This window comes from Prionailurus viverrinus, chromosome B3 (genome assembly GCF_022837055.1).
Source record: "Prionailurus viverrinus isolate Anna chromosome B3, UM_Priviv_1.0, whole genome shotgun sequence".
NCBI lineage: Eukaryota > Metazoa > Chordata > Mammalia > Carnivora > Felidae > Prionailurus > Prionailurus viverrinus.
The window spans coordinates 60,865,558-60,888,391 of record NC_062566.1 but is presented as its reverse complement, the minus strand read 5'-3'; the positions used below and the strand labels follow the sequence as shown (position 1 = coordinate 60,888,391).

The window sequence follows — 22,834 nt, the reverse complement described above, 5'->3', positions numbered from 1 at the left end:
GGGAGAGACAGACAACAAACAACAGAAATAGTAAGTATCACATAGTAGGCTAGAAGGAGATAGGTGCTTTAGATAAAATTAGAAGTACAGTAATGGGGACCCAAAGTACTGGGGTGCCATTTAAATAGGGTGGTCAGAGTAGTACTTGTTAAGATGATGGCTTCTTTGCAAAAAGTGAAGAAGGTGAGAGTTTAGTTAGATGGTTACCTGGAGAAAGAGCATTCCAGGCAGAGAGAACCACTAGTGCAAAGACCCTGAGACAGAGATAAACAAGGGATGACAGAATGACTCCAAAGTGAAGTACGAGGATCAATGCAGGAAAGGAGGTGAAAACAGGGGTCGATCACTTTAGGATTGTTTTCTTTATTCTGAATGAAACAGAGAGCAATGAACTGTAGAGTTCTGAGAAGGGAGTGATGTGATCTGTCTCACCTGACAGTAATTCAGCTAAGAGATGATGGTGCCTTGGATCAGGGTAGGAGCAGAAGTGGTGAGAAATTATGGAGTTCTGGAACTATAGGATTCCTTCCAGCATTAGGTGTTGGGTACAAGAGAAAGAGAAGTCCAGGATAACTACAAGGTTATTGAACTAAAATTTGAGAGGATATAGTTGCTAACAGCTGTGATGGATAAAGTGGCAGATGAAATGAGTTTAGGGATAAACGTTCATACTGTTTGAGATGAGACCTTCAGGTAGATATGTCAAGTAGGCATTGGATATACGACCCTGGAGTCTGGTACCTTACACAATAACTGTTAAGAGCTTTCAGAACCATAGTAAATCTACTGATTATACTTCACAGCTCCACTTAGAGCCTATTCAGGTAAGTTCCACAAACATAACAGATCAAGTACTTTGGGGATGTCAGAGCAGACAAAGGAGTAAAACACTGACAAATCTGTTTATAGACCAAGGGCACAACATGGGTGATGCTAATGAGCTAACCAGGTATATGTTATAATTTCATTAACCAGCACTAAATATTATACAACTTTAAACCTCTTACTCTGGGTCCACAGGGTGGTCAACACTCAACTGAGGTTTTTGTTTGTTTTTTTCTCTATAATTCCTACATCAGGCTTATCATATTAAGTGAAATGGCAGCAAGACAGAGGGTGATCAACAAATAATACCACATCGTTAAACAGTGGACACTGTATACCATAACTTTGCAATCCAAAGAAAGATGCCCTTGACCCATTTTATCTTTGGCAAATGTCTCTGTGTATATGTGTCTCTTATAAAATATGACAAGGGCAAAGAGATAATAACAGCCACAGTCAATCCCTCAGAAAACTGCAAGTTTTACAAAACAAAAAGGAAAATGGGTAATGACTATACCTTTGATTTGAAATACCCGATGCAATTAATGATTGTCATTACATGTTCCCTATTAGCCTGACTTGCATAAGCACAAGGGAAAGTTCAGGGTCTAAGAGCTAATCAGGAAAAATATCACTAAGCTTTGGGGTCAGTTAATTAACAGTAAAGTCATATTTTTCACAGATTAAGTCAGGCTCTTCCTTTTGACCTCATTTAATTGCTGCTTTTAAAGACCACTGGAATAATACTCTCACATACAAAAATGTACTGAAATTCAGCATTCTCTTGAGGTGTGATCAGACCAGAACTTAGAAACACTGGAGTGTAAGTTTAAATTGGCACAATCTTCATGGAAATCAATAGATGCTGTGCACTGTGAGGCAACATATATTATTGTGTAACAATATGGATGTGACAATACATAGTAAGGGGCAGAGAAACATTCATACTTTTGCCTTATCCATAAGGGTTTTCCTACAGAAGTGTGGATAATGATAAACCCATAGAGGTATTTATCACAGCATTATTTATAACAGTAAAAACTTGAGGCCCTAAATGTCTCAAATGAAAGTATTCAATCAATTACAACAATTCTTTGGCATATTATATAACGCCAAAAAGTTAAACTACAATGGTGAGTGACATAAGACAATTTAGAGGGGTTTCAGAGTTCAGATTTATTAAAATAGTACATAAAATGGTATATGTGAATCATGTAAAAATACTTATGTGTACTTTTTATACGTACAGAAATGAAACATTTTAATAGGAATTATCTCTGCATTGTAGACCATGGATTGTTTTTTTTTTTTAATCTTTTCTTGACTTTCCATGTTTTTAAAAAAATAATCAGCATGTAATTCTTTATAATCAGAAAAAGAATTCAACCAGTCTTAGAAAATAAAGTTGTAAGCCTTTTGGCTTAGTTTTCTACATGCTCAATTTTGAGTCAGTTTAGAGATACTTGTTAAATATGGTTGTAATTTCTGTTTTCTTCTTAACCTAATATTCATGAACAAAATTAAGTTTTGTTCTTATGAATACATTTGATGGTAATTCTTTTTTTCACTTTCCAAGTTTTTATTTAAATTTCAGTTAGTTAACATACATACACTTGATGGTAATTCTAGAGCTAGATGTTGTTAGACTTATGGTCCATTCCAGGTGTGAGTTCAGATACTAAGAACTGTGAATGTTTTGTTCTAGTCTTCTTTGGCAAATAGAGATTTTCCCATTTTTACCCAGAGAATGTATAAAATAAATACTCTTAACTACTCATATTAAATATAAATTATTTAATTTGGTATATAATATTTTGTGTATTTAGTATATAATACAATTTAGGTACAAATATATATTTTTTATAATTTTTTTTAGTGTTTATTCATCTTAGAGAGACAGAGAGAGAGAGAGAGAGACATAGTGAGAGCAGAGGAGGGGCATAGAGAGAGGGAGACAGAATCTGAAGCAGGTTCCAGGCTCTGAGCTTTCAGCACGGAGCCTGACGTGGGGCTCCAACCACAAGTCATGAGATCCTGACCTTAGCCCAAGTCGGATGCTCAAACAACTGAGCCACCCAGACGCCCCAAGATACAAATATATTTTAATTTTCATTACTTTTTATGTGAACAATACGGATAGTAATTTTCTATAATAGAGAAATGTAGAATTTCTCTTTTTGGTGTCAGTATTCAGTTACTAGGATTCTTGTCTCCACTATGAGACATATAATTTCTCAACAAACATGATGACTCAAAGGCTACTACAACTTAAATTTTCAAGTAAAGGAAGGTACAACCAGGTTCAGCTATGAGGCTTTAAAATATACCTGCAGCTTCCCAGTTTTGCTCAGAGGAACAATATCAAATTATCAGAGCCTGTCACCAATGCTGCCTAGAAGCCAATGCTTAAAACTACCTGTTGACAGATGGAGCTGGGCTGATAAAATCTATCACATAGATATTTCTGCATAATATATTTGAAGATAAAATATGTTGCTATTTTTAGTAGGGAATGGGGTACTTTTTCATTTCAAACAATAAGAACATTTCTTTAATAATGTAAATCAAGGACTACCTTAGCAAATACAAAATAGACTCCTGAGAGGACTAATTTATATTTAGAAAAAGTACCTGTATTCTTTTCTACTTTTCACAGTTAACACTTAAAAAGAAACAAGCATTTTTCATGACCAATGACTGTAATGTTTTTGTATTAAACATTTTCATTGCTCTTTCTAAAATGCAAATTATTTATTGATTTTTTTAAGGTGCCTGAGTTAGTACAGTATTTTAAAATATTAAAAGCATCAGTTAATCAAATCCTGCCTGTACAAGGAACTAACACTTATTAACTGATTTGACCTTAAGCTTACCAGCATTGCTGGCAATAATTAATCCATCTGTAAAGGTAGCAATCCCCTACACCTATATAGATAATTCTGATGGATGCTAATCCAGATAGAGACACATTCCCCTAAGCGTAATCTTCAAGATCACCTGAGAGAGTCTGAATGCTTTCAGATCCCACATCAGACCTACTGAATTTGAATCTCTGGGAGTAAAGCTCTGGAAATCAATATATATCATGCACCTCAGGTAATATTTATACACATTAAACTGAGCAAAAGATAGTGGATCAATACTTGGATCAGCTTTTAAAGATAAATAAACTAATTTTTAAATGATGGTGAATTATTTTATATATATTTAGTAATTTAGTATATATATATATGTACACTTATATATAGTATATATATATATATAATATGTACATAAGAAACATATCTTTGTAGTGAATCACCCATAGTAACTTCATATATAAATAAGTGTATATATAATACATATACTTTTATTTTGACTATTTCTAAAATCTATAGACAAAATATTTTCTGTAATAATGATAATAATTACAACTATCTATTAATATGTTTTCACATGCCTTAAGATACATGAACACAATATTCCCCCTCCCATGGGCAGATGCATCCTCAAAAGAAACTGGGCTGGAGACAAGATGCTCTTCATGGTTCTGAGACCACCTGCAAGGAACTCCTGGACCACAGACTCAGCCTGGTCCCAGGCATGTCAGCAGTGCTGAAAACACTTTTTTTCTGGCATAATCTCTGCATCTGTGTCTCAAGTGTCATATCCATTAAAGTTACAAGATGTTAGAAATTAGAAGAAGGAAGGCCTAAAGAAACATTAAGGATACATTTCCTCTTCCATGGATATGAAAGATTTCCTGGGTATTCAGTCTCCCTACTCATTTTCCTATTCCCTCAAGATTATGCCAATTCAAGTAAACAAAAGTAAAGGGAAAGAAAATCTGCCTCAAACAAGGAAAAATTAAGAAAGAAAATCATTTTGAGTGTGGTAAGAAAGCAAACATTTTAGAAAATCCATAAATCTGTACATTTGCATTCTTGTGGCCTATCTTAATTTAAAAGCTCCAATATGGCAGGGGCAATTCTCATTGGTATGGTGTTCAATTCTAACCACCCAAAGGCAGGCATTTAATAAATTCTTTCAGACAAGAAAACCACAAAGGACTATTTCTTACTATGGCTTAACATCTCTTATAGCTCAAAATCACTATTTTTCTATAGGAACTTGGGAAATCGCACATCTCTACCTTCATAAAGTACATAATTGGTTTCTTTTTGCACCCCACTCTTCAATTTTCCTTTGGAAAATCTGATGCCCATATTTTCATGCAAGCATTATTTACTTTTTGATTGAAAACACAAAGTCATTTCTATTTATGAACACTTTCTTGTAATAAAACCTGGCATTTCTCATCACTACCATTTGCAGTCTACTTTTATAAAATTTAATGCATGTCAAAAATGTGCATGGTCTGGAAAATCAAGAGACAAAGAAGAAACCTTCAGTGTATCGGTAAATGTCATAGAATGGGCTTATCAAGGAAAGAATTCCCATGATCTAGACCTGTTCTGCCAAATACGGTAGCCATTAGCCACATGTAGCTACTGAGCACTTGAAACATCCAAATTCTGATGTGCCAGAAGTATAAAAAAACACATTGGATGTTGAAGATGTGCAAAAATATGTAAACTGTCACACTAACAATGTTTTATCTTGATTGCATGTTGAAATGATAATATTTTCACCTAATGGGTTAAATAAAATATGTGAAAGTCAATTTTACCTTTTCTTTTTTTACTTTCTTATAATGTGGCTACTAGAAAATTTAAAATTACATATGTGGCCCACAATATATTTCTATTGGACACACTGATTTAGATTAAGAAGTGCACTGCCATTGTTCATGTAGCAATTAGATTTGGCAATATTGGAACATATTTTCATATTGTTACAAGTAGTGGGTGGGTTTTGATAGAAACTCTTCTATCCACTGAGTTTAGATGGATTAACTGGCCTAATTAGATCTAAGCTGTTAAAAGGGCCCCAGAGGAGGGAGGGGGAAAGAAATATGGACTCAAACAAGCTTTCCAAGTCCTCAAGTCACACACTCCTGGTTGACTGGTTTGCTTAGCCAAGCTGAAACCAGTCTTATTGTCATGTTGGGTGCATTAATTGGAGAGCAGACTAATTTGCAAGAATGCGTTAGTGCCCTTTAAAAGGTGATTTAAAATTCAAAATGATGGAAATGGCATAAAAGCATGCTTGTCTGATCACTCCCCAGAATCCATCTTGAAATCCCTTCCATTTTTCTATTTCCATTGTTAGAATTCAAGTACACAGTAAAACATGTAAGATTCCCAAACATCACACTCTATACTCTGGCATAAATAATTATCTTTCTGCTAAAGACAGATGGGGAGTTCCTATCATCAGACACGGGGGGGTTATAAGTGAAAATACAGTCTGTAGGTTTAATCAGGGTTCCACATATAGGAATGAAACATAAATATCACAGCACCGTCACCAGACATATTTGTGACTGAATGGAGGAAATTTTTCCTTTAATCCATGAGAAGATTACAAGGAATTTGAGGAAGCACCTCCACCTTTAATATAGCTGCTAAAAGACTAGTAATAACCCATATTTATACCCACTTTATAGTTATGAATAATTTTACATCCATTATCACATTTAATCCTCACAAACAAGAATGACATTATCGCCTCCATTTTGAAGACAAAGAAGCAAATGCTTGGAAAAATGTAATGAGCTATCCAGACTCTTGAAGTTGAACCTTTTGACTTCTTTTTCATTATATTGCAGGTAGGAAATAAACACTGTATTGCCAGCTCAATGTCCAAACCTGGGGCTTTTAAGCAAGCATGTTACTCTTGGTTACTATGAAAAGAAAAAGTGAGCATGACAAATGCCACTGGAAACATTGAATTCAAAAAATATGACCTTAATTTTGGAATTTGCAGAAAACAAATCTGAAGCCATGTCCACTTTGTTATGCATGCAAAGACTTTCCCATTACACAGTGTAACAAAAAATAATGTACTATTATTTGCTAAAGAAACCCGTGTCATTGTTAATTCAATAACTACACATTTGTGGTCCAAAGCAGGTAATACCATGCGAGCAGAAGCTCCAAGTAGTTACCTTCTCAATTACTAATTTATCAGGAGTTCTCACACAAAATACACTCAACAGCACAATCTTAGAAAAGGCTCAATAATCCTGAATAAAAAGGAATTTTGTGAGCTAAAACAAGTAATTAACTATGGAATTTGTTTTGTTGAAGAGATGTAGGTTTCTTATAGACATACTGAGTTCCATGAAGACACAGGAAAGAAAAAACCTTTAGCAGTAAGTGGGAGTTTTGTAAAAATGAAAGTTGGCCACAAGTTTCAATTTATCAATGCTAATCAATACCCATCTGGGAAACTATTCTTACCATAGCTTTAAGGAATCAAATTAAGTGGGCTGCCTGGGTGGCTCAGTTGGTTGAGCTTCCTTCCGAGCTTCGGCTCAGGTCATGATCTCAGTGTGTGAGTTCGAGCCCCGCGTCAGGCTCTGTGCTGACAGCTCAGGGCCTAGAGCCTGCTTCAGATTCTGTGTCCCCCTCTCTCTCTGCCCCTCGCCTCAACGCATTCTGACTCTTTCTCAAAATAAATAAAAAACATTAAAAATTTTTTAAAAAATCAAATTAAGTACTACCTCATATATACTATGTTTAATAAAAACAAAAATTTGAAAATCAACCAAAGCCAAGTTATAAATAACTCAAATAAGTTCACACGCTCAAAATATGTGCTGGCCTCAACATGCTGGATTCAAATCCAACAAGAATGGCTGTGTCTTTAGTCACCCAAGTAGTAATATATTCTGTAAAAGGTGGATATTCAGTTAAAGCTTACTGGATGAGTGACTGGAAAGTACCCTGGCATAACTCTATACTTGCATTTGTTTTTCCAGAGGACACCAATGGTTGCTGGGCTCCAACCACACATCTGTGGGGAGTCTCCGGCGTGACAAGATACTGGCACTCAGAAAGTGGTACAGGGTAGAGTTTTCTTCTATGCCAAACTGGGTTGTTGTATCAAATCTAAAACTCAGTTTTGGCTTCACCAGTACCTTTGGTCTAAACAGATTAGGAATATTAATCTCCCACAGTAGAAAACCATCAATGTCAGGGAGGAAATGAGCCCTCAAAGTCCCAAGAAATAACACTGGTCTTAATAACGGTTCATTCTTCTAGCCTTATATTTAGCCAACACGCTTTTTTGCCAGTTTGTTGGACATATTACCATAACGCAGTGGCCTTGGACTTGTAAATACCTGGCAGTATAACTCAGAAGTGGAGAAAAACAGCTGGTTTGATTTCATATATATTTAATATTTTTACTAAGTATTGTGTATATACCAAAAATATTTATAAAATATATATATATTTTTTTAAATTTTTTTTTAACGTTTATTTATTTTTGAGACAGAGAGAGACAGAGCATGAACGGGGGAGGGTCAGAGAGAGGGAGACACAGAATCTGAAACAGGCTCCAGGCTCTGAGCTGTCAGCACAGAGCCCGACGCGGGGCTCGAACTCACGGACCTCAAGATCATGACCTGAGCCGAAGTCGGACGCTTAACCGACCGAGCCACCCAGGCGCCCCTAAAATATATTTAACAATTTATAAAACTCACATTTGGGCATGCTAGATGATGAAGACAAAGTAAAAATGTTCTCCTTCTTTTGGAGCCATAAGGTAAAAGGATTGAACAGAATGAAAGGACAATACCTGGAAAATTCTGGGTCAAGTGCTGGCTAAGTTTCACCGAACATAGGAAAAAGAGCAAACTGAATCAGAAAGTGGCCTTAAATTTATGAAGAGTAAGGTTCAGGACAAACGGTTTAGAAAGCTGACTGCCATCATCTTTTCTTACTTGTTTCATTCAACATGTGGACTTTAGGGTCGGTAGCTTCATGGGGTTCTGCACTGCACTTGGTGCCCAGAGGTCTCTTCCTTCCCAATCCTTTCCCTTCTATTTCCAGCAGGAAAAGGGCTTAGAGTGTGTAGGGAGAGTGGTATAGAGTCACCTAGTAAGTGACTTGTGTATTCTTTTCTACAGAATCTGATCTATTAATAATTTCCTACATCAAAGGATTTCAGACTAACAGTGTGTTTCTCCAAGTTTCATTTATGGACAAGTTTTCACTTTTAGAAAAATAAATAAACCTTTTTTTAAGCAAAATTGGTGGCTCCATGCCTCTATTTATCATGCATATTAAATGCACTCAATGCTTACTAGCCTTTAGGCACATTAACACATATCCTAGAAAGAAAGACAGACTGTGCCATCATAGTTCACACATTGGAAGTCAATACAAAAACAAATTACAGTCATAGACCTCTCCTAGCAATTTTCCTTATTTCTTTCTGTCCATGGTTATGTAAATTTCTATACTTATATTAACTTCATAATATTACCAGCAAATTGTGATTCCCTGAGAAGTGCCCTATTGTTCCTCCAGGTAGAGGTGAAGAGACAAAGTCCCTTTCTGGAATGTAAATACAGAAGCAAAGGCAGTAGTGGCTCCAGGACCCAGGACACAAAGAGCCTAGCCCTGCATGGTATATACTAGATGTAAAAACACGTACAAGTTTAGTCAGTTTTGCTGTTGAGGGCCAACTTTGAGCAAAATGTACTTCCTCAGAGAAGACTCTCTTGACTCTGTAATAAGTTCTTGAGGCAAGGATACCATCAATTAAAAAATGCTCTACCAAATTAAAAACAGATAAAAGACAAATTTCTTAATATTAAAAACTATAAATCCAAGTTTTGGAGTTGGATGTCTAGTCCTTCATGTTATATTCTGTAAGAAGTCAATAATTTTACATATCATTACCTTTTAGTATTTCTGAGTATTTCTATTTAGTATTTAGTATTTCTTAGTATTGTCTTTACTAAGACACCCATTAAAGATGATCTACATAAATCCATATAAGTTTCATGTTACCTCCAACTTTAGACATGGCAAAAGAATTTCATCTCTTAATAATACTTCAACAATGCTACCTGATTTAAAACAACAAAGAAAATAACATTCAGTCATCAACCAGAGGTTTTGTGTGTGTGTGTGCATGTGTGTGTGTGTGTGTGTGTGTGTGTGTGTGTGTGTGTGATTGTGTTGGGTACTGAAGAAGGAGAAACTTTTACATAACAGTTAAAAACACGTAGAGAGGGGTGCCTGGGTGGCTCAGTCAGTTAAGCAGCCAACTGCAGCTCAGGTCATGATGTCATGGTTTGTGAGTTCGAGTCCCACACTGGGCTCTCTGCTCTCAGTACAGAGCGGCTTCAGATCCTCTATCTCCCTCCCTGCCCCTTCCCCGCTTGAGCTCACTCTCGCTCTCTCTCTCTCTTTCTCTCTCTCTCCATCAAAAATAAACATTAAACACACACACACACACACACACACACACACACACACACACGAGAAAAAAAAATGCCAGAAACTAGATTACTAGATAGTGGCAGATGCCTGGTTATTCTTTCTCATATTCTTCTTCTTTTGTGACTGGGTACACCCCCACAGGCTCATCCCATGTTCCCTCATTGCAATCAGTCCTGTTCTTAGGGGAGTCAAATCTCTAGTTCCATTCTCAAGGAATTCAATTCAAGTTCTCAAGCCAGCTTACTGATTGATGTTCCTCAGATCTTATCTCACAGTTTTATTAATTGGATTTTTGCCTTCTTATTAACATCCCTTTTGTCTCTGTTCCCATCTTATCTCTCCAAGTCCCAGTCTTTAGTAATATATACAGAGCCATTCAGTTGTCCAAACTTGGGATCCTGTTTTTTCCTGGTCTATCTTCCCAGGGACTAGAGATCTTCCACCTAAGCCTCCTGACTGAGGCCCTCTTTTGCCATATTCCTAATCCAGGGTTTATTCAAACATTACTGCTCCTGAGAATTCTTCCTGGACTCCTCTGGGCAAAATTATGTATTCCCATTGAAATCTGTATTTCCTACCCTTCATTCCAGCTGAACACCTGCTCCAAGGGTTGGTTCCTCTTCTACCTCTCAGACTCAAGACACCAGCTAACAGCAAGCCCTTCTATGGAGCTCCTGCCTTAATATTCTGTAGGTTGTAGCCATGATCTGCCTCCAGGAATCTGAAGGTCAGCACAAGTTTTTTTTCTGTGTGATTGGGGGATATTGTGAGTGTAATGTTAATAGGTTTATTTCCTCACAGCACTATTAGGAAGCCAATGCTTAAGTGGGTGACCTCTGAACTATCTGGATTCAATTACTAACTCCAAACCTTACCAGTTCAGATAAGTCACATTATCATTAGGAGTTTCATTTTCTTCATCTGAAAATTGATAATTATCGTACTGATTTCATGTGATTTCTAAAAAGCTTGAATGGAATTTAGGGCAAGATGGCGGCTTAGGAGGACGCTGGGCTCACCGCACGTCCTGCTGATCACTTAGATTCCATCTACATCTGCCTAAATAACCCAGAAAACCGCCAGAGGATTAGCAGAACGGAGTCGCCGGAGCCAAACGCAGACGAGAGGCCCACGGAAGAGGGTAGGAAGGGCGGCGAGGCGGTGCGCGCTCCACGGACTGGCGGGAGGGAGCCGGGGCGGAGGGGCGGCTCCACGGCCAAGCACAGCCACCGAGTCTGGCTTGCAAAAGCGGAGGGGCCTGACGGACTGTGTTCCCACAACAAGCGCGACTTAGCGTCTGGGAGGTCATAAGTTAACAGCTCTGCTCGGAAAGCGGGAAGGCTGGAGGACAAAGGGAGGGAGAGCTGCTGAGCCCCCTGACAACAGAGCTCAGTTTGGTGGGGAACAAAGGCGCTCGCCAGCGCCATCTCCCCCGCCCATCCCCCAGCCGAAATCCCAAAGAGAACCTGTTCCTGCCGGGGAACTTGCTCGCTCTGCGCAAACACCCAACTCTGCGCTTCGGCGGAGCCAAACCTCCGGCAGCGGATCTGACTCCCTCCCGCTGCCACAGGGCCCCTCCTGAAGTGGATCACCTAAGGAGAAGCGATCTAAGCCTGCCCCTCCTGCCCCCGAGCACCTTGCCTACCCACCCCAGCTAATACGCCAGATCCCCAGCATCACAAGCCTGGCACGGTGCAAGTAGCCCAGACGAGCCACACCACCCCACAGTGAATCCTGCCCCTAGGAGAGGGGAAGAGAAGGCACACACCAGTCTGACCGTGGCCCCAGCGGTGGGCTGGGGACAGACATCAGGTCTGACTGCGGCCCCGCCCACCAACTCCAGTTATACACCACAGCACAGGGGAAGTGCCCTGCAGGTCCGCACCACTCCAGGGACTATCCAAAATGACCAAGCGGAAGAACTCCCCTCAGAAGAATCTCCAGGAAATAACAACAGCTAATGAGCTGATCAAAAAGGATTTAAATAATATAACAGAAAGTGAATTTAGAATAATAGTCATAAAATTAATCGCTGGGCTTGAAAACAGTATACAGGACAGCAGAGAATCTCTTGCTACAGAGATCAAGGGACTAAGGAACAGTCACGAGGAGCTGAAAAATGCTTTAAACGAAATGCATAACAAAATGGAAACCACCACAGCTCGGCTTGAAGAGGCAGAGGAGAGAATAGGTGAACTAGAAGATAAAGTTATGGAAAAAGAGGAAGCTGAGAAAAAGAGAGATAAAAAAATCCAGGAGTATGAGGGGAAAATTAGAGAATTAAGTGATACACTAAAAAGAAATAATATACGCATAATTGGTATCCCAGAGGAGGAAGAGAGAGGGAAAGGTGCTGAAGGGGTACTTGAAGAAATCATAGCTGAGAACTTCCCTGAACTGGGGAAGGAAAAAGGCATTGAAATCCAAGAGGCACAGAGAACTCCCTTCAGACGTAACTTGAATCGATCTTCTGCACGACATATGATAGTGAAACTGGCAAAATACAAGGATAAAGAGAAAATTCTGAAAGCAGCAAGGGGTAAACGTGCCCTCACATATAAAGGGAGACCTATAAGACTCGTGACTGATCTCTCTTTTGAAACTTGGCAGGCCAGAAAGAATTGGCACGAGATCTTCAGGGTGCTAGACAGAAAAAATATGCAGCCAAGAATCCTTTATCCAGCAAGTCTGTCATTTAGAATAGAAGGAGAGATAAAGGTCTTCCCAAACAAACAAAAACTGAAGGAATTTGTCACCACTAAACCAGCCCTACAAGAGATCCTAAGGGGGACCCTGTGAGACAAAGTCCCAGAGACATCACTACAAGCATAAAACATACAGACATCACAATGACTCTAAACCCGTATCTTTCTATACTAACACTGAATGTAAATGGATTAAATGCGCCAACCAAAAGACATAGGGTATCAGAATGGATAAAAAAACAAGACCCATCTATTTGCTGTCTACAAGAGACTCATTTTAGACCTGAGGACACCTTTAGATTGAGAGTGAGGGGATGGAGAACTATTTATCATGCGACTGGAAGCCAAAAGAAAGCTGGAGTAGCCATACTTATATCAGACAAACTAGACTTTAAATTAAAGGCTGTAACAAGAGATGAAGAAGGACATTATATAATAGTTACAGGGTCTATCCATCAGGAAGAGCTAACAATTATAAATGTCTATGCACCGAATACCGGAGCCCCCAAATATATAAAACAATTACTCATAAACATAAGCAACCTTATTGATAAGAATGTGGTAATTGCAGGGGACTTTAATACACCACTTACAGAAATGGATAGATCATCTAGACACACGGTCAATAAAGAAACAAGGGCCCTGAATGAGACATTGGATCAGATGGACTTGACAGATATATTTAGAATTCTGCATCCCAAAGCAACAGAATATACTTTCTTCTCGAGTGCACATGGAACATTCTCCAAGATAGATCATATACTGGGTCACAAAACAACCCTTCATAAGTTTACAAGAATTGAAATTATACCATGCTTACTTTCAGACCACAATGCTATGAAGCTTGAAATCAACCACAGAAAAAAGTCTGGAAAACCTCCAAAAGCATGGAGGTTAAAGAACACCCTACTAACGAATGAGTGGGTCAACCAGGCAATTAGAGAAGAAATTAAAAAATATATGGAAACAAATGAAAATGAAAATACAACAATCCAAACGCTTTGGGACGCAGCAAAGGCAGTCCTGAGAGGAAAATACATTGCAATCCAGGCCTATCTCAAGAAACAAGAAAAATCCCAAATACAAAATCTAACAGCACACCTAAAGGAACTAGAAGCAGAACAGCAAAGGCAGCCTAAGCCCAGCAGAAGAAGAGAAATAATAAAGATCAGGGCAGAAATAAACAATATAGAAACTAAAAAAACTGTAGAGCATATCAACGAAACCAAGAGTTGGTTTTTTGAAAAAATAAACAAAATTGACAAACCTCTAGCCAGGCCTCTCAAAAAGAAAAGGGAGATGACCCAAATAGATAAAATCATGAATGAAAATGGAATTATTACAACCAATCCCTCAGAGATACAAACAATTATCAGGGAATACTATGAAAAATTATATGCCAACAAACTGGACAACCTGGAAGAAATAGACAAATTCCTGAAAAACCACACTCTTCCAAAACTCAATCAGGAGGAAATAGAAAGCTTGAACAGACCCATAACCAGCGAAGAAATTGAATCGGTTATCAAAAATCTCCCAACAAATAAGAGTCCAGGACCAGATGGCTTCCCAGGGGAGTTCTACCAGACGTTTAAAGCAGAGATAATACCTATCCTTCTCAAGCTATTCCAAGAAATAGAAAGGGAAGGAAAACTTCCAGACTCATTCTATGAAGCCAGTATTACTTTGATTCCTAAACCAGACAGAGACCCAGTAAAAAAAGAGAACTACAGGCCAATATCCCTGATGAATATGGATGCAAAAATTCTCAATAAGGTACTAGCAAATCGAATTCAACGGCATATAAAAAGAATTATTCACCATGATCAAGTGGGATTCATTCCTGGGATGCAGGGCTGGTTCAACATTCGCAAATCAATCAACGTGATACATCACATTAACAAAAAAAAAGAGAAGAACCATATGATCCTGTCAATCGATGCAGAAAAGGCCTTCGACAAAATCCAGCACCCTTTCTTAATAAAAACCCTTGAGAAAGTCGGGATAGAAGGAACATACTTAAAGATCATAAAAGCCATTTATGAAAAGCCCACAGCTAACATCATCCTCAACGGGGAAAAACTGAGAGCTTTTTCCCTGAGATCAGGAACACGACAAGGATGCCCACTCTCACCGCTGCTGTTTAACATAGTGCTGGAAGTTCTAGCATCAGCAATCAGACAACAAAAGGAAATCAAAGGCATCAAAATTGGCAAAGATGAAGTCAAGCTTTCGCTTTTTGCAGATGACATGATATTATACATGGAAAATCCGATAGACTCCACCAAAAGTCTGCTAGAACTGATACAGGAATTCAGCAAAGTTGCAGGATACAAAATCAATGTACAGAAATCAGTTGCATTCTTATACACTAACAATGAAGCAACAGAAAGACAAATAAAGAAACTGATCCCATTCACAATTGCACCAAGAAGCATAAAATACCTAGGAATAAATCTAACCAAAGATGTAAAGGATCTGTATGCTGAAAATTATAGAAAGCTTATGAAGGAAATTGAAGAAGATTTAAAGAAATGGAAAGACATTCCCTGCTCATGGATTGGAAAAATAAATATTGTCAAAATGTCAATACTACCCAAAGCTATCTACACATTCAATGCAATCCCAATCAAAATTGCACCAGCATTCTTCTCGAAACTAGAACAAGCAATCCTAAAATTCATATGGAACCACAAAAGGCCCCAAATAGCCAAAGGAATTTTGAAGAAGAAGACCAAAGCAGGAGGCATCACAATCCCAGACTTTAGCCTCTACTACAAAGCTGTCATCATCAAGACAGCATGGTATTGGCACCAAAACAGACACATAGACCAATGGAATAGAATAGAAACCCCAGAACTAGACCCACAAACGTATGGCCAACTCATCTTTGACAAAGCAGGAAAGAACATCCAATGGAAAAAAGACAGCCTCTTTAACAAATGGTGCTGGGAGAACTGGACAGCAACATGCAGAAGGTTGAAACTAGACCACTTTCTCACACCATTCACAAAAATAAACTCAAAATGGATAAAGGACCTAAATGTGAGACAGGAAACCATCAAAACCTTAGAGGAGAAAGCAGGAAAAGACCTCTCTGACCTCAGCCGTAGCAATCTCTTACTCGACACATCCCCAAAGGCAAGGGAATTAAAAGCAAAAGTGAATTACTGGGACCTTATGAAGATAAAAAGCTTCTGCACAGCCAAGGAAACAACCAACAAAACTAAAAGGCAACCAACGGAATGGGAAAAGATATTTGCAAATGACATATCGGACAAAGGGCTAGTATCCAAAATCTATAAAGAGCTCACCAAACTCCACACCCGAAAAACAAATAACCCAGTGAAGAAATGGGCAGAAAACATGAATAGACACTTCTCTAAAGAAGACATGCGGATGGCCAACAGGCACATGAAAAGATGTTCAGCGTCGCTCCTTATCAGGGAAATACAAATCAAAACCACACTCAGGTATCACCTCACGCCAGTCAGAGTGGCCAAAATGAACAAATCCGGAGACTATAGATGCTGGAGAGGATGTGGAGAAACGGGAACCCTCTTGCACTGTTGGTGGGAATGCAAATTGGTGCAGCCGCTCTGGAAAGCAGTGTGGAGGTTCCTCAGAAAATTAAAAATAGACCTACCCTATGACCCAGCAATAGCACTGCTAGGAATTTATCCAAGGGATACAGGAGCACTGATGCATAGGGCCACGTGTACCCCAATGTTCATAGCAGCACTCTCAACAATAGCCAAATTATGGAAAGAGCCTAAATGTCCATCCACTGATGAATGGATCAAGAAATTGTGGTTTATATACACAATGGAATATTACGTGGCAATGAGAAAAAATGAAATATGGCCTTTCGTAGCAACGTGGATGGAACTGGAGAGTGTGATGCTAAGTGAAATAAGCCATACAGAGAAAGACAGATACCATGTGGTTTCACTCTTATGTGGATCCTGAGAAACTTAACAGGAACCCATGGGGGAGGGGAAGGAAAAAAAAAAAAAAAAAGAGGTTAGAATGGGAGAGAGCCAAAGCATAAGAGACTTAAAAACTGAGAACAAACTGAGGGTTGATGGGGGGTGGGAGGGAGGAGAGGGTGGGTGATGGGTATTGAGGAGGGCACCTTTTGGGATGAGCACTGGGTGTTGTATGGAAACCAATTTGTCAATAAATTTCATAATAAAAAAAAATAAATTAAAAAAATAAATAAATAAATAAAAAGCTTGAATGGAATAAAGCACGCAAACTATTTAGCAGAGAGTCTGACACAGAAGAATCAATACAGTTTATTGTCATTACTATTGTTTTTATTCTGATTAGTTTGGGTCTCCATAATGGAGAAACTATGTCTTTCTATATTTGGATCCCTAAGCTGTATTTAACGTTGTGGCATCCCCAAATCTCAACACTCAGAGTCCCCAGTCTTAAATTAGCATAGCATCTTGATTTTTCTGAAAGTGTTTTCCTCCATTTCTGAGAATCCCGTAAGTGTCACATGTTTAACATGATTGTCCCCATCCAGTTGTGGCTCCTGAGAAAAGACTAGCATCCCGTTAGAGACCCTGGCAAGGAAGGGGATGGCTGTAGGTGTGTATGGGCAGAGGGCAGATATTCCAGATACAATTTAAAGCCCCTGCCTGAGGCTCTGAAGTCCTCTGAGAGTTCACAGTTACTGTGCTGCCCTAAGGCTGTTGTTTTCTATTTGCCGACCTTCTTGGGGAAACCTCATTCCTCTGGACTGGCAAATCTCTCCTGAGCCTCTGCTTCTTTTAAGACCAGCTCTTTCAGAGGAGGATTCCGAACAGCCTGTTCTTCTCCTTCTCCTTCTCCTTCTCCTTCTCCTTCTCCTTCTCCTTCTTCTCCTCTTCCTCCTCCTCCTTCCTTCTTTCTTCTCCTTCTTTTTTTATGGGTGTTCAGTTTTGCTTTATCCCTCTGAATATATTTATTATTCTTATTTTCATACTTTTTCCTCTTTGTTCCATTAATTCTTTTTGTTCTAATCTAAGCATGTGTATTTACTGACCCTACTGTTTTGTATTTGAGCTCTTGGTTTTTCTCAGTACTTGGCGATTCTTGATCGTGTGTGTCCATCCTTGAGACTGTGACTTCCTGTCAAACAATGTCAGTAGGGGTCTAAGACCTGCTAAGGGGAGGGATAGGAGAGTCTGGCGAGAAGCTATTCTGGCCAGTTCTCACTGAGCTTTGACAAGGAGTGGGACATGCTTCCTGGTGACGCACCTGTGTAGTTAGTCTTCTGGGGACAGATGATTTCCATTTCTCCCAGCCATCGCCAGCACCCTGGGTGTGGCCATGTCTCTCCTACCCAAGCTCACATATCCCTGACACTACATGAAGCAAAAAATCCCTGTCATAGCTGCATGGTCCAGATGGTGACACTGTCAGTTCACCTGGCTGTTCTTGCTGAGGTAACCCAACCAGCTTTCCCATTTTTTTTTCTCCTAGGCCACCTCCATTTCTAGTATTCAACAAATCCTATCTACTTGCCATCCTCTGGGATTTCTCAGAGTTTTTTTAATTTGTGTATTCCCTTTTCTTTTTGAACACATTACAGTTACCTTAATTTTACAATTACTTTAATTGTTTACCAATATCTGCCATTTTTTAGAGATTTTTTTGCAGAAGAGGACAATTTAGCTCATGCTCAGCTCACTATATTGATGAGAAGGGTATCTGTTAGACATGCAAGTAGAGATGTTTGTAGGCACAGTGCATGTACGGACCTGAGGATGGGGGCAGAGAGCTCGGACCTGGAGGTTTCTCTGTTTAGATGAGGGAGCCTGGGGCGCCTGGGTGGCTCAGTCGGTTGAGCAGCATTTGACTTTGGCTCAGGTCATGATCTCACAGTTTGTTAGTTTGAGCCCTGCATCAGACTCTCTGCTGTCAGCTCAGAGCCTGCTTCAGATCCTGTCTCCCTCTCTCTCTGGCCCTCCCCAACTCATACGCACTCTCCCTCTCAAAAATAAAAATAAACATTAAGAAAAATGGATGAAGGAGCCAGCAGCACATGGAGAGTATCAAAGCTGTGAGGCTAGATGAAGCACTGAAGAAAAGAGTGTAGCTAGAAGAAAGTGGGCCTAGAAGTGAGAGAGTACAAGAGTTAAAAACTAGGATATATATTGATACATATTGACCAATGTCTCCATTTCCTTCAATGATATCAAGCGAAGCAGTAATGTAAACAGGAGAGTTCTTGAGTTAGGGATAACTAGGAAATGAGAATATCTTACTAAATAATTTTCCTAACTCTATCTATTAGAGTTAGAGGATTTTACCCTGCCTTTTGGCTGTAGCTAGAGGACCAAGTATCTGGAATTCTGTTGGCTACTTGGTACAGAGACAAGAACGTACGCTGAAGGCACGAAGCGTTCGTTTTCCTCAGAACCAACAAGCAGTGAATCCTAACCTGCTGGTGATATTTCTCTGATTCTTTTACTCCGTTAACCAGTAGTATTTCCTATGCTAACCATCTCAGAAAGAAACCACCTGAGAAAGAAAAATAGACATTTGCCCGCACCACATTTGGGGAAAGGGTGTCGTGCTCTCCCATGATTTTAAATCCTGAAGTTATTCCTGCTCCAGGCAACCTGAACTTCCCTTTCCCACAAACTTCAAACATGCTCCGTCTGTCTCACTTTTATATGGTTTACCTATTCAAGAAAACTGCTTACCATGGCAACCCTTGTCTGCATGACAGGCAGTTATAATTTGCTTGGAAAAACTGCAACAAAGTGTCATTTTTTTACACTCCCTTATACCAAAATATTTTCTTTCTCAGTGATTTCCAGTGACTTTGTTGTGGTCACATGGCCCTTGCCAAAAAATCATTTATAGGTGAAAAACATTTTTAAAGAAACTCATACACTTGCTCATTAGTGGTGGGTGGTATTGGGATTGTTATAGGCCCTCAAAAGAGGGAAATAATTTACTTTCTGATGATCTTCGGTGCTACAGACGCAATATTCAATTAACACTTACCGGAACCAAGAAGTTCTATATTTTATAAAAAATAGGGTTTGGGTGAAAGTGCTGTGAGTTATGAGGAGAACAGAGAACGAAAACTAAATGCAACCCAGCTTGAGCCCTTCTCTGTCCCCCTGGGTCTGTGTTCCATTCAGAAAAATTCAAAGGTAGTTCCAAACTCCTGCTATAGCATCGTGTGGCTGGTGCTAACAGCAGTCAAGAGATTTTGTGTGATCACGAACAATTATTCGCATGAATACGTTCACAGATTCACTGAATTGCCTGCCAAAAGGCAGGGAATGTCGGACCATACTGCCATATTTTAAATTCAAATATTGGTATCTCTGTGATATTTATTTGTGGTACAAACATGCTTTTGGATCAATATGCTCCTTGTCGCTGGGTTTGTAATGCAGGCACCCCAAAAGCAGTAACACCTGCAACTTCGCAAAACAATTGTTGACTATTCTTCAAATCAGATTATTAATCTACACTCGGCATCCAGTGAGTGCTAAATGTATTATGCAAATGAGCTTGGTGCTCCAGGCCCAGAGCATGAATGGAATTAGTTTTTAGGCTCGAGAGGAATCTGACCATGAGTAAATGATGGGAGAATATATGACCCAGAGGATTAATCATTCTCACAGTTTATGATAGATGCTTCTTTCAGATGTTCATCTCCAGCTTCATCCTTCTGTATAAAAGACTGGTGAAAAAAATCTCTTAAAGAGATGTGGGAAAAGCAAGCTTTTTGATACTTTTCTTTTTACATTTTGGAAACATCTGAGATTTTCTTTGTTGTCATGTGTTTTTTGTTTTTGTTTTTGTTTTTTAAGCTCAAGCCATCATTTTAGTAACCCTGAAAGGGTGATGTAAATTTAGATGACTAATTCTTAGTATGTGAGGCAGAGTATAATAATTTTGTCACTTGTACATTTTGTCGGAACTTTAAAATGGTGCATTTGCAAATGTTGGGGGGGGCCCTTCTAAACCTATTTTTTAGGCAAAAATATCTGTAAGCTTACTTGATGAAATTTTGCATCATCCTGTTTCCCAGAGCAAAAAATGATTGAGTATGGATTTGAGAACCAGGAAGGTCATATAATTCTGCCACATATAAGGGGATACATTTTTGAAAAGACCAAAAGAGTAGCCGGGGTTTAAATGCTTTGAAATCCAAACATGTCAGGAATAATGTTTTCTGCTTATAAACATTACTGCTTATCACAGGTCCAATGCAGAACCCATGAGCAAAAATGAATTTCAGTGGATTAAAAAAAAAACAACGGTAAATAGGGGCCCCTGAGTGGCTCAACAGGTTGAGCATGGAACTCTTTATTTTGACTCAGGTCATGATTCCAGGATCATGGGATTGTGAGCCCTGTGCTGGGCTCTGCACTGAGCATGCAGCCTACTTAGGACTCTCTCTCTCTCTCTCTCTCTCTCTCTCTCTCTCTCCCTCCCTCTGTTCCTATCCCCCACTGCTTATGCTCTTTCTCTCTCTAAAATCAGTAAAATAAAATAAAGTAACAAAAATGGTAAATAGTACTACATAAGTCAGTGAATACTGTAGATAAAGAAGTAGGGTAAAAGTCCAGGCTGGGGTGTTCTTATTTAAGAAGGATTGTAAAAAACATGGGGGCCTAGGTGGCTCAGTCAGTTAAGCATCCAACTTTGGCTCCTCAGGTCATGATCTCGTGGTCCCTGAGTTCGAGCCTCACATTGGACTCTGTGCTGACAGCTCAGAGCCTGAAGCCTTCTTCAGATTCTGCATCTCCCTCTCACTTCCCTCCTGTGTTCACACCCTGCCTCTCTCTCCAAAAAAAAATAAATAAATAAACATTTAAAAATTTTTTAAAAGGACTGTGAAAACCCAAACAGAATAAAACTGGAGGCACAGCTGGACAAAGCCAAAAAGAAAAAGCCCTGGTAAGAACACAGGGCTGACTCAGGATGAACTGAATCAGTAACAGACCATATGTCTGAAGAACTGCTATGGCAGTTAAAACCTGTTTGAGTCAGGACAAGACCCAAGAAGGTAGTTACAACTAATGAAGGAAACAAGCTAATTAATTAGGTTACAATGGATGAGACAGAGGAATTACAGAACAGGATTTCATTTTGCAGGAAGAGCTGAGTCAGAATTGTTAATTTGGCTGTGTCTTCAGGTGCTGGGTGTAAAAAAAGTTGCTTCAAACTTTACTATTCTTGCATGGAGTGTGTTGAGAGGTGGAGTCAAAGCAAAACAGCAAATTGAATGTACGCGGTATCTTTCTCTTAGGATTCTCAACTATGCCGCTGTACCAATGTTTAAAGGGACTAGATAACTATGTTGAATATTGCTGACAGGTAGAACATAATAAGGATGGGAGGTGCCCTAGTACCCTCGGCATACTGCTCAAAAGTAGCTTTTTGAGGGGCAGACACCAAGCTGAATTAGAATGAGAGGAGAATAAATATGAAGAGGTGAAGAATTCAAGAAGAACAGTTTGCTGTGAAGGGAAGCAGAAAAATGGTGTGAGAGATGGGACGTGAGAGATGGGGGCAGGAGATAAGGGGTTCCATGGAGGTTGGTCTGCATGGTTTCAGGGATGAGAAATGGAGAGCAGAATGAAAGCATTTCAGAGAGAGAGAGAGAGAGAGAGAACCCTAATTTGGCTGAGAGGAGCTAGACTAAGCTGGTGAATGATAATGACTCCAATACACTTGTAGAAGAACTTTTCCTGAAAGGAACAGAAACTCTTACTTAGTTGTACTAGGGGAAAAAATGATTTGTAAATGTTTGCAGATTTGGTGGTAGGTAGAGTAAGTGCTACTCTGTTTCTATTTTTTAATTTAATTTTAATTTAATTTTAATTTTTATTTTAGAGTGCTAATAGGAGAGAGGGGCAGAGGGGAATGAGAGAGAGAGAGAGAGAGAGAGAGAGAGAGAGAGTCTTAAGCAGGCTCCACACTCAGCACAGAGCCCAA

The 22,834-nt window shown here is 39.2% G+C and overlaps 1 long non-coding RNA gene across 1 annotated transcript in view; it reads right to left on the bottom strand.

Moving 5' to 3' along the window:
* Positions 1-22,834, bottom strand: part of LOC125167496 (uncharacterized) — a 421,392-nt gene that overhangs the window by 234,634 nt on the left and 163,924 nt on the right. The gene's annotated exons all lie outside the window — the stretch shown is intronic.